We start from the raw sequence: 12,999 nt of genomic DNA on the forward strand, positions 1-12,999 counted from the left end.
TGCTACACTAAAAGCCACTGGGAAACATTTGTGATCAGCAAATAAATTCCATAGGCAAGGGCTTAGAAACTGTCTATAGCTGCTTTCTCAGCCCCACGAGCAGTTTTGTGAGGAAGTATTTCGCAGCAGCCTACAGTATATTAAAGGTAGCGGACTCAGATAACCTGACAAAGATAGGAAGGTTACAGATAGTTTTCAATTTTTCACAGGTTTTCAAAATGAAGACTGATACACCAATGGTCAGTACTTGTGCTCCTGTTGAACCATTGCTATGTCATGGAATCCAAGTGAACTGTGTGCAATATATGTATTGCCTCTGCAATACGTTTTAGAGCTACATGCAAGAAAGTATAAATCCCTGACAAAAGACGTGCCAGTAAACAGGTTTGCTTTTATAGCATTCCCCATAAGCTATCCTTGAGGTCACTTTGTTTATACTATCTATTAAATACTGAATACAAAATTTAACACACCTACCCACACACCCGCCCTGGTATATGATTTATTTTGCTTAAATTAAGCTTTGTTTAAGAAAGCTGACTAGTCTAAGCTAGGAATGTAGGCTTATTCTGTGCCTGCTGGAAAATAGGCACTGCCAGAGTGGAGGATTCATTTCACTGTTTTTCAGTCCCTTCAGTGCTATTTCCCCCTCTGCTGCAGAGAAAAACATATGATCCTTTTAAATTTCTTTACAATTTAGCTCCTTCTTACTCATCTACCTTGTGGGTTTTTCTTTTTAATGCCAGCAGTGACCTGTAACCTTTTTGCACTACCTGCAAGCCCTTATTCTCTTTGAAAAGCTCAAGCTCTGACACATTCAAGTATAAATAGTAATTCTTTCATGTATTTGACGGATTTTCCAAATTGACAAACACTTAAAAATGGAACAGGTAGAAGTAGCAGGCTTCTGTCTGATCCTCAAAGCACAGTATTAGTTTTCATTAGTAGCTTTGTTAGGTAGTGGGCATAATTTATATCTGTGTAACCTCCCTAGGCTCAATAGGTTTTCCAGAATTATATTTCCCCCAATCAATTGAGAATCAAAGCTGTAAAGTCCTGTCCATTGGATATCAATTGTGTTACTGGTAGAGCCAAAGGAAGCATTCTCTCATGTCCACCTCATTGACTAATAAAGCAATTACAACAGATCAGGTGTTCATCTATTGTTGGCTCAACTTGAATGTGTCTGGCTCAAGGCACTTTTATGATGACATCTCTGAACCTCCTGGGAGGTCTTTTTGTATTTATTTATATGAAAACAATTATTTGAGGTTGATTTAGGAGGCTGAAAATGGTAGTTCAAATCTGGTCGTCTTCCCTGTAAGCTGCCAAAGCATTGAAGAATGATGAAGAATGGGGAGGCTGATTTCATAGAACAGGGTTTTATTCTGCAGTCCCCTATACATCATTTTCAAGGGATTTTTAAGTGAGGAGGTGATTGGTGACAGCCAGCACAGCTTCACTAAGGGCAAATCATGCCTGACAAATGACTTTGCCTGACCAATGTGACCTGCTACCACAGGGTTACAGTGGTGGATGAGGAAAGAACAGCTATGTCATCTACCTGGACTAGCGCAAAGCATTTGACACTGTCCTGCGTGACAACCTTGTCTCTATATGGAGAGGCATGGATTTGGTGGAGGGACCACTTGGTGAAAAAGAAATTGGATGCATGGTGACACTCAAAAGAGTTGCAGTCAATGGCTCAATGTCCAAGCTGGCGACCAGTGATGAGCGGTGTTCCTCAGGGGCTGGTATTGAGACCGGTGCTGTTTAACATCTTTTCTGGTGACATGAACAGTGGGATCGCGTGCACCCTCAGCATCTTTGTCTATGACACCAAGTTTTGTGGTGCAGTTGACACACTGGAAGGAAGAGATGCTGTCCAGAGGGACCTTGACAGGTTTGAGAGGTGGGCCTGTGCAAACCTCATGAAGTTTAACAAGGCCAGGTGTGAGGTCCTGCATGTGGATCAAGGCAATCCCAGGAACACATACAGTCTGGGCACAGAATGGATTGAGAGCGGCCCTAAGGAGAAAGACTCGAGGGTGTTGGTGGACGAGAAGCTTAACATGACCCAGCAATATGCGTTTGCAGCCCAGAAAGCCACCTGTGTCCTGGGCTGCTTCACAAGAAGCATGGCCAGCAGGTGCACAGAGGTGATTCTCCCCCTATAATTGGCTCTTGTGAGACCCCAGCTGGAATACTGCATCCAGGCTCCGGAGCTTCCAACATAAGAAGGACATGGGCCTGTTCGAGTCAGTCCAGTGGAGGGACATGAAGATGAACAGAGAGCTGGAGCACCTCTCCTATGAAGGCTGGGGCTGTTCAGCATGGAGAAGAGAAGGCTCTGGGGAGACCTTATTGTAGCCTCTCAGTACCTAAAGGGGGCCTACAAGAAAGCTGGAGAGGGACTTTTTACAAGGGTAGGATAGGACAAGGTGTAATGGCTTTCAACTGAAAGAAGGTAGATTTAGATTAGATATTAGGAAGAAATTCTTTACTGTGAGAGGGTACTGAGACACTGCAAGAGGTTGCCCAGAGAAGCTGTGGATTCCCTGTCCCTGGAAGTGTTCAAGGCCAGGTTGGATGGGGCTTGGAGCAACCTTGTCCTATGGCAGGGGGCATTGGAACAAGATGGTCTTTAAGGTCCCTTCTAACTGAAACTATTCTGTGATTCTATGATTCTAGGGTTCACTTGCAGAAGCTGAAAAGAAGGGCCAGGTGCCTTTTACCAAGATGGAACAGTTATATGCAAGAAGGTACACAATGGGATTTTAAAAGCACAGAAGAAAATTAGATCCCTAATGCCCTCATTTTCAGTTGTAGGATGACATCCAAACTCTTATGCTTATGTCTATATGACCAGATGTTTATCTTCAGAATCATGAATCTTGGAAATCTGACCCAAGGTGCCTCCCAGTAAGCAATTCCAATCCCAAAGCACAGAGAGTTTATTTGCATATCAGAAGTACCAATAATTTGCAGCAATTTGCAATTGCATGTTAATTAAGTGCATGGAACCATTGGATGCATTGTAAACCACTGGTCCTACCTGTGGCTTACATTATAATTTGAGAGGCAGGGTTAGCTCCTGCTGAGAATTTTGATTTTCAATCCCTTTCTGACCTTGCCTTGTTTCACTATGTGAGCAGTGCAGGGAAACACATTGAATAGATGTTTTGGTCTAAAAAGGCAACAATGAGGCAACAAAAATGGGTGCACAAACACAAGCAAGGAGCATTCAGCAGGGATTCAGCTCTTTGAATTGGAAGGGGCATCCACAGGGCAGCCACAGCAACCACTACATCATATTTAAGGGGAGGAAGTATTCTGTCTGGATCTGCCTGCATGATACAAACTTAGCTGATAGCAAATCAAGCTTTTTAAATGTGCCATGGGACATCTAGCTATGGCAGAGATGAAGAAAGTCAGAGAAGGCTGCATGGCCATACACTAATTGATTTGCACTTCAGACCCTGGGGAGTTGCTCTTGAGGCCATGTTCCAGAAGCCAAAGAAAATGTATCCATGCTAATTATGAGTGTCCTCAGATGAAGGCGGTATTTTAGTGAAAAAAACCCCAACAACCCAGTGTGTAAAGGACAGGCTTAATAAACAGCAAATGAGTTGTAAATTAGCTGACATTTTGATGTTTTTGTCTTTCTCCCTGTTAGCCAGGCTGTGACTGCTATCTCCCTGTGCTTCCCTGTGAGCTGGCTGTTGCACTGTGACACTTGTAGAGTGGTCAGACTGCCCCACATTAGCATAAGGGACATCATGCCATCTTTCTTGTTTGGAGGGAGGTGAGGTAGGGTTGATCTCCATGTTCAAAACCAGAGCAAAGCAAGTATTTCTAGCCAATTTCTTTCCCTGTTGTTTTTCTATCTGTTTTTCTTTACCTTTTCTCTCTCATTTGTTTTTTTAGGTGTGGTTTTCTTTTTCTCCTCTGGTGGCTCTGATAACACACAAATGAATATTCTCCAGCCTGAAAACTGTATTTTTGTCCTACACCATTTGTATTTCTCAGATTGTTCAAGATAACTTTACAGAGTGGATATGGGGAAAAATGAAGTTAATATTGTCATTTGGATGTTTATTTTAGGGAATAGAGGAGAAATGTCATGTTCCCCTAACGCCGCGGACACAAGTGTTTTGTTTTGTTTCTAGTATGACCTCATAGAATGATTTATTGCGGAGGACAAATAATATTTTTCACTCCTGTGAAAATGGTATCTGATGATTTCTGTGGTTTCTGAAAGCCCTTAATACCATAAGCTGCTAATTGATTAAAAAAGATCAAAGTTGTTATCACTGCAACAATTCATGTTTACTTTCACAATCTCATATAGAAGTAAAAACCTTGAATGTGGTTTAATTGAAGCAAAGATCTGGGTTCTGGGAAAAAAAAGGTCTTTACAACAACACCAGAGACCTTCAGGTAATTTGTTTACCTTCTGTTCATGGGAGTCAAGGAGCAGCATTATCATTAAAAGGATGAAGTGCATTCAGACAATTGAAACAGCAGTAAGATGCTAATTAAAGAAATTACAGAAAAATATCATGCTGTGTCCTTTTGTTGTATAGGGGAATTTAACCTGCAGTCTTCTTTACAAAAGTAAAAGTCACACAAGAGACAGTAAATAGAGAATCCCATGACAGAATGACAGAACACTTGATCCTTACACAACAGTGGTTTTATATATCAATGTCAATTTAAATATAATTAAAATTTGTCTCAGGGGTCTGCAAACTGCCATAAAGGCAGTGAAGATACAAGAGAAGTCAGAAACATAGTCTGAAAACAAAGAAGAAACTCAAGGAGATAAACAGCAGAGGTGGATTCAGGTAGAATCAACAGTTAATTGATGTGCAAGGAGAGCAAGAGGAAACTTGAAACAGACAACATCAATCCAAAAAGATGAAAGAAAAAGAAAAAAATATCACAGTAGAGATTGATTATTTTGTCTATGTTCTTAGTCGTCTTGATCCTCGTGTTCTGTCATTTATAATTGCTCAGTAAATGAATCTTTATTAACTTTACAGTACAGGTATAAAGATTTTATGGTTAGGTTTGGGATCTCGAGCTTGGAAAGAAAGCAGACTCAGGGCTGTGTCCATAAACCTTAGTGAGATTCGCTTGAGATGGGTGAGAACTAACTACAAAGTAATTTCTGTTGTGGTGTGGGGGAGAGAACTTGGTGATGGTTTACTTGCAGATTAGCAGCCAAGGGATTTCCAAAGACTGCAGAACAGAAAGTGTGAATGGCAACAGTGAGCAGTTGAAAATCTTGTATCGTCAAACTGGTACCCTAATAAACTATGCTTTGCACATCAGAAAGGCAAGGGGGCCTTGCTGATTGACTTGACTGATGTAGTCTTCACAGTGAAGGGTGGAGGGATTAGGAATATGTGTTTTCTGGTGGCATAGAATAGATATTCTCTATATTGGTGTTTCTTGGTTAGAAATTGAGGAAGAAGCTCGGTTTTATACCCTGAAGCATATGGATTTTTTATTTAGTTCACCATAATTTGATAAGACTAAATGCTAAATCTAACTGAATATATTCCAAATACAGACCAAAGCCTAAGTCTCACAAAGTAAGTGGCATGGCAGTACTTAATTGGTAGAACAGTAAATCTCATTAACAGTGAGTGAGCCTTTAGCACATAAATTACTTCTTGACCCCTTTAACAGCAGACATCAGACACCCAACAAGCTCTTTCTTTCAGTAAATATTTTGAAGAGGAAGCATATTTTGAAGAGGTAAGAACTGGAAGCCTGATTTGCCATCCACTAGGCAAGACCTCGATAAACTCCTCTCTCCTACAGCTTACATGAAGGCTATGGTAACAGACTAAAATATTGCTTTAAATCCTGTCCTAGCTTATCTGGATTTTGTGACTTACGAACAGCTAGTAACTCATTCAAAACTGAGAAAGTTGCTACTAGAAAAAGCAATAAAATATTAAACATCGTAGTCTTTTATTGATTTCTGAAGCAAGGAGTGATACTATAAGGCTTCAGTTCCTACAGATAAATGTTACTGTGATTTGATATTTCATAACAGTGGGCATATTGGTCCCTCAAGGGAGACTGTATTGTAGGGGAACATAATTACTCTGGCTTGTTTCTTGCATTCACTTTTTTTCTGAATTCAGGAGAACAAAAGGTCTTGCTTAGTTCAGAGCTCAAGTTAAAAACCTGTCAGAAAATGTAAAATGCAGAAAACCAGAAGTATGTTAACAATATTATGGAGACACAACCCACCAAAAATTGTCAGTGAAAACTCCAATGAGGCTTATGTCTAATTTACCTTTAGCGTTTACAAAATTGGTTTCAGAAATTGTGGTTTTCTGGAGTTTTGTGAAAGACGACATTACTTCACATGCCAGGCTGAATTACCTGTGCTCACAAATCAGTGGAACTTCCATAACTAGATATAATTTGTTTCCTCAAATGGTAAGGATATTTATTGAATATATATTGATATTTAGTGAATATGCACATGTATGTGTTCTGTACATCCTGTTTTCAATGCCTGTTTAATGCCCACATGGTGGAGTTTGTGCTTCAGTCTTTTCCTTATGATTAACTGAATAATCTTTTTTGCTGGGGTTCAGGATTTAGAGCATATATGCCAATGCAGAGCCTCATTTCCTAGGGAGATTAGGACTATTTGACCACACTTTCTTGTAAGGAAACTCTGGTTTCTGTGATACAGAAGTCTGCATGTGAGCTAGTCATCTATGCAAACTTTGGAAGCAGAGGAGAGTAATAACCTTGTCTAGAGCATGATTAATTTGGTCCAGTTTAGATACCTACCAGTAGATGAGATAGAGATAGAAGTGCCTCAGGTGTAGACTCCTGGTTACATGAATCTCACCTTCCCTGTTTGTCTCCTTCCTTTATCCACTTTCTCCTCTATTAACAGACTTTAAAACAGAAAGAGGGGGAAAGTATTGATGGGACACTACTACAGCCAAAAAAAAAATTAGGAACTAACTCTAGTTTCTGCTGGTTTTTGTGTACACACAGGGGAGGTTATAGGAACAGGACAGATGAGCCAGCAAGTCTAAGTGTATTTCTGTACTGGGACCCCTCTTAAAGGTTTGTGGGGACACGGATGATTATCAGGACCAGAAAGTCATGTTTGATTTGTTTAGGACTACGGGAACTTGCCTTGCCTGTTGGTTTTTAACACAGTCAGTACTGGTAGTTACTGTTATGGCCACTTTATCAAGGGTGAAATATGAGATCTGATGCCAGGAGTTGGGGTCTTGGCAAAGTAACCCTGACGAAAATTTTGGCTGTTTAGTTTAAGCAGTGCTATGTGAAGGAAGTGCTCACGTTGTGTCTTCTAAACCTGCTACAGTGCTTTGGTCCTTGTTTGCAGCCTGCCATCTAAGTAAATTCCAATGTGTAAAATATTATGTCCCTGCTGAAGCAATAGTTTTAGAGCAAACCCCATTTTATCATAGAATCATAGAGTCACAGAATAATTTGGGTTAGAAGGGACCTTTACAGGTCATCTAGTCCAACCCTCTCTGCAGTGAGCAGGGACATCTTCAACTAGATCAGGTTGGTCAGAGCCCCGTCCAACATGACCTTGAATGTTTCCAGGGATGAGGCATCTACCCTCTCTCTGGGCAACCTGTGCCAGCGTCTCACCATCCTCACCATAAAAAAAATATTTTCCTTATCTCAATTCTAAATCTACCTTCTTTTAGTTTAAAACATTGCTCCTTGTCCTATTGCAGCAGGCCCTACTAAAAAGTTCATCCCCATCTTTCTTATAAGCACATTGTAAGTACTGAAAGGCTGCAGTAAGGTCTCCCTGGACCCTTCTCCAGGCTGAAAACCCCATCTCTCTCAGCCTGTCTTCATAACAGAGGTGCTCCAGCCCTCTGATCATCTTCATGTCCCTCCTCTGGACTCAGTCCAACAGATCCATTGTCTTTCCTGTGCTGGAGGCCCTAGAGCTGGACACAGCACTGCAGGTGGGGTCTCATCAGAGCAGAGCAGAGGGGCAGAATCACCTCCCTTGACGTGCCGGTCACACTTCTTGTGATGCAGCCCAGGATACAGTTGGCTTTCTGGCTGTGAGTATGCATTGCTGGCTCATGTCCACTTTTTTATCCACCAGTGCCCCCAAGTCTTTCTCCTTGGGACTGTTCTCAATCCCCTCATTCCCCAGCCTGTATTGATACCGGGATTGCCCTGTTCCAGGTGCAGGACCTTGCACTTGGCCTTGTTGAACCTCATGAGGTTCAGATGGGTCCACCTCTCAAGCCTGTCAAGGTCCCTCTGGATGGCACCCCTTTCCTTCAGCGTGTTGACCACACCACATGGCTTGGTGTCATAGTCAAACTTGCTGAGGGTGCACTTGGTCCCACTGTCTATGCTATTGATGAATATATTAAACAGTACTGGTCTCGGTACAGACCCCTGAGGGGCACCACTTGTCACTGATCTCCATCTGGAGATTGAGCTGTTGATCACTACCCTCTGGATGCAGCCATCCAGCCAATTCCTTATCCACTAAACGGTCCACCCATCAAATCTGTTATCTCCCCAGTTTAGAGAGAAGTATATTGTGGGCAATCATGTCAAAGACCTTACAGAAGTCCAGGTAGATTACATAGTTATAACATGGTTATAACATAGTTGAACAAAGTAGTAAAGAAGGAGATTGCTGGAAGAGATTTTTTTTATTATTATTTTATTTTTTATTTTTGTGTGGTTGGTTTGGGGTTTTTTTTGTGTTTGTTTTTATTTACGCTACAGAAATGAAGTCTTTTCTTATAATCGTTAGAGATTCCAGGGCACTTTTTATAAGACCAAAACACTTCAGTAACTTGATGTAGCCAGCTAAGACAAATTCCACTTTAGGAAACTGAACTGTGCTTTCTATTCAAATCATTCCTGTAGTACTGAATGAAAAATGATATCTTTTACCTCCTCTTATTCTACCCTAAATAATGGCGTCATAGTGTATCATGGTATTGCTGCAGGGTTCAAAATGTTTTCTGCTGCAAGAAGTAGTTACATTTCAGTAGCCTGTAAAGCATTTTTTTTGTTTGTTTTGTTTTCAAAGGGAAGAACCTTTGAACCTGATGTGATTTATTTCACATTGCAAGACAGAGAATGTACTGTTTTATGTTCCTAGAATTATTATTGCATTATCTATTAATAAAGAAGGCACTGATACATATTAATCACCCCCTATAGACTTCACCTCTTATCTACAGTTCCCACTGCTGATCGTAAGAGCAGTCCAGTGGGTCCTGAGCAGTAAAGGTTCCTACAGCATAAGGAGAAAATAATCAGACTTGCCTTGGACATTTAGCTGTGTATTGAAGAAGTGAATAGAGTAGAACTGATTAAGTGAAATGCTTGCACAGAGCCTGAGTTGCAGAAGGCATTAAATGGCAGTACTGTGCAAACGTCATTAAACGCAGTATCTTTATGTGAATCAGCGGTGACGAGATATTCCCCTAGCTGTCTGTGATTTGTCACTTTGTGCCATTGAGAGCCTTTGGCCTTTCATCAGTTAAACAGCCTGAAGTGTCACCTTCGGAAGATAATGACAGGTTCTCAATGAAAATGGCAGACTTAAACCCTCCTAGATGGTACTTGTCTCACTGGAGAGAGCACAAAAGGCACATGCAGGCCATGGGTTCTCTGAAGAAGGGCCCCTTCCTGGGATAATGATACAGCTCAGTGTAGGAATGATGAATCTGTATAGGAACCTGACGGGGGAAATGTGGTTTCACCTTACATGACCAGCTGTGCTAGCCTTTCCAGAAGAGCAGCGGAGTTGAGAAGGAAATGTTGAACAACAGGCAGCCTGCACTAACTCCTCCTTTTGGGGGGGATCTTCGCATTACAAATAACTCTGAAGAAAAGAAGGTTTGTTGACTTGGAGATGTGCTGGGAAGAATCCAAAAGTATTACATACTCCTCTACTCTTTCAGAAAGCTGCTCTTGAGAGATACAGCTCTCTTGCTGTAGGTCCTTTGTAAATTCTCATGTTTAATTAACATAGTAAGGTTAACATCGCCGCTTAATTGGCATTGCCATTGAGGAATGTCTGCTTGGTGGCTAGAACAGTGTGTAGTGCTTGTGTCTTTGTTAAAGCCTGATTTGTTATTGTTTGCATGATCACACTCTGCAGGGATATGGTTACTGAGCCAACTCTTCAGCTGATGAATGTCAGGATTCATTCAAATGAAATTAATGGATCTTTCCTGACTTGACCCATAAGTTGCATGGAATATTAGAGTTCATATACAGAGGACTTACTACATTCAAAGCTGCATAATGGTCCTTCTGTATTTATTATTATCTCATTAGAAATTGGATCCTCAAATCAAAAAAAATGCAGTGTTCCATTTTTGAATTTAAGAGGAAACTTAATTTTATGTCTTCAGTATTTCTTACAATTTGTGACTGAGGATGCAGAGTTGTGTTGAAAACCTGTTGTTGCCACAGATGTGGAAAGTTAGAAAAACTGTCAAGCTGCAAGTACATAGCTTTCAGTCTGCAAAATTCTCTTTAGGATTGAGTATTTGTCTACAAATTAATATATATCAATCATTTACCAGCTCTGTTTGTTTTCAGAAAGCATACATGAATAGAACATGAAAGAGGAATGAATCAGTACAGAAATTGCAAGTAAACAAATAGAGAATTTGGGAGCCAATGATTAGCATTTTTTCAAAGAATCTGTTAAAATGCAGGAGGGACAAGGAAAAAAAAAAAAGCTGAGAAATGGGATCAAAAGAATCACTGCCAGTATGAGTTGGTTGCACATTTCTGGTATGAATGCTGGCAAAAGACTTTTCGCTTCTGGAGAGACAGACGAGAAGTTCCCTTTGTGAGAATACGTCAGATGGCAGCAAAATCACAAGCAATCTGATTAGTTCTACAAGTTGTCAATTTTCACAGACCCTCTCTGCAGTCAGGGTGCACTGATGGGTTTTGTGTGTGGAAGACAGATGTTCTCTTTACAGTCTCTAAGCGAGATAATAAAAGTTCCCTGTCTTGCCAACCTGCATTGGAGCAAACCCAAAAAGAGATAATAATGTGCTGCCAGTGCCACTGCTTCTCGTTCTTTTACACCATATGTAGGAAGGCACGAGAAACGGGAATCTAAAAATAATAACAGATGCAAAGGCCTTTGTGCTATGTAACTGTGTTTGTGCTACAGAAGCCTTTGCTTCTCTCTTTATTTTGTGGTATTACCTATCTTACTTAGGAATATTTTGAAGGAAGTGTGATAAAAATGTTCATTATGGAAAAATATGCAGTCGTGCATATCAGGAGAAGACTGGGCAGTAAAAACAATCTCTACCATACTCTTCTTTTGTTTAGCAAGGTTTTTCAACTGAACAGATGTTATATCAACCTGAAATAACAAAGTGCATATGATGAAAGGAGAGAAGAGGAGAGTAAGGGCAGCATTTAGAGTCAGACTATCCAGTGCTAATTGGTTTGAATGGGCAATGAAACATTTGTATTCAGGAACGAGTTAATGCCATAGATCCATACCGAATGTCAGCTCAACTGGAGCCTTGCAGAAATTTTTTCATTGAATTCATATCTGATCCCCCAGCATTAGGATCTGTTTCTATAGATTTCCTTTTGGGTTGGAGCCAAAACTACAGGGAGTATGTGGTCCTCAGTCTCATCTGGATGCATGCTGCCACTCACAAGAGCAGCTGTTTTACAAGATACGTACCTCTGGTTTTTAAAACTTCTGTGTGTAAAGATGTGATTGTGTGCAGTTATTGTTGTTTGGGGCTGAAATGCTAAGATTGAGTGAGTTCTTAAATTAGCAAAAAGTTTAACGTTTCTTAATTTGGAGTTAATGAACAAATCTCAAATTGGAAATCTGGTGCTTGCTTAAGCTTCTTGTCAAACGAGGAATAGGCACCAGATTGCTGCTCCAAGAAATGCGGGGACACTGAAAAACCTTTCAGAATTAAATAATTAAAATAAATTGAAAATCACTGGACACATGGGAGGTCATCTGATGTTAATTCAGGCCTTTGCGTCTCTTGCCTCTTATGTAGCTTCTATAGATTTTAGACCTGTAACATGAGCTCAAGGACACAAGAGATAGAAAAGATGATGAAGATTAAGTTGCAGACATAATGCTTTGCTACTGAAATTCCCATGAGGCTGGAGGAATCCAACTGAAAGAAAAAAAAAAGCTAAATTTATAGGTTATATTTCAACACAGTAAGAGAATGAAAAAAATGAAAAGAAAAAGACTTCTTCAGCACCGTGGTGTGAGAGCCTTTACAATACATTAGCACATGGCATTGAACCTCTGAGAATAGCAGAGGCACTTTTGGGGACATTTTGTGGTAAATTTCTCAACAGTACTTAAATCTTGACTGTCAAGAGCAATTTTAGAATTTTAGAAGAGCAAATTTAAGTTTGTCGACTTGCTGTGTGACTTCAGGCTCCATAACAAAAAATGTGATGCAGAGTTTCTGCAAACCTTACTCTGTCTTGAAGCGTAGACTCTAGAATATGTATTTGGTAAGATCATACTAAAAAGCTCCTTTTTTTCCCCCATATTGATTAAGTCAACCTTCTTTTAGAATTAAAAAAAAAAAATCAGTCCCATAGATAGATTTAGATAGACTATGCACCCTAAAATCTTTATTGCTGAGTTAAATTGGGCTGTCTTGTATGCGAAGCATTCAGTGGGAAAGATTAGAACCTGTGGCCTTTGCTACAGGCATGATTTTAATAGCCAAAATAAATTCTTTCTCTTTGATTAACTTACTTAGAAATTCTGACTGATCAATTAGGAGTTTAGGAAGAACTAATTTAGCAGTCAGCAGTAGCTTTTAATTAATTCTGCATCAGAGTCTGTTGATTTATATTACTGACAAAATGTAAAAATTGTTTTTCAATATCTGGTTTTGACACATCAATTATGTGTTGGTTTCTTCTGTTTTTTTTTTTTTTTTCCTTGCTTGT

At 40.1% G+C, this 12,999-nt stretch overlaps 1 protein-coding gene across 13 annotated transcripts in view; it reads left to right on the plus strand.

Moving 5' to 3' along the window:
- Nucleotides 1–12,999, plus strand: part of CACNA2D1 (calcium voltage-gated channel auxiliary subunit alpha2delta 1) — a 434,287-nt gene that overhangs the window by 98,672 nt on the left and 322,616 nt on the right. The gene's annotated exons all lie outside the window — the stretch shown is intronic.

The sequence above is a fragment of the Falco punctatus genome, assembly GCF_963210335.1.
Source record: "Falco punctatus genome assembly, chromosome: 6".
NCBI lineage: Eukaryota > Metazoa > Chordata > Aves > Falconiformes > Falconidae > Falco > Falco punctatus.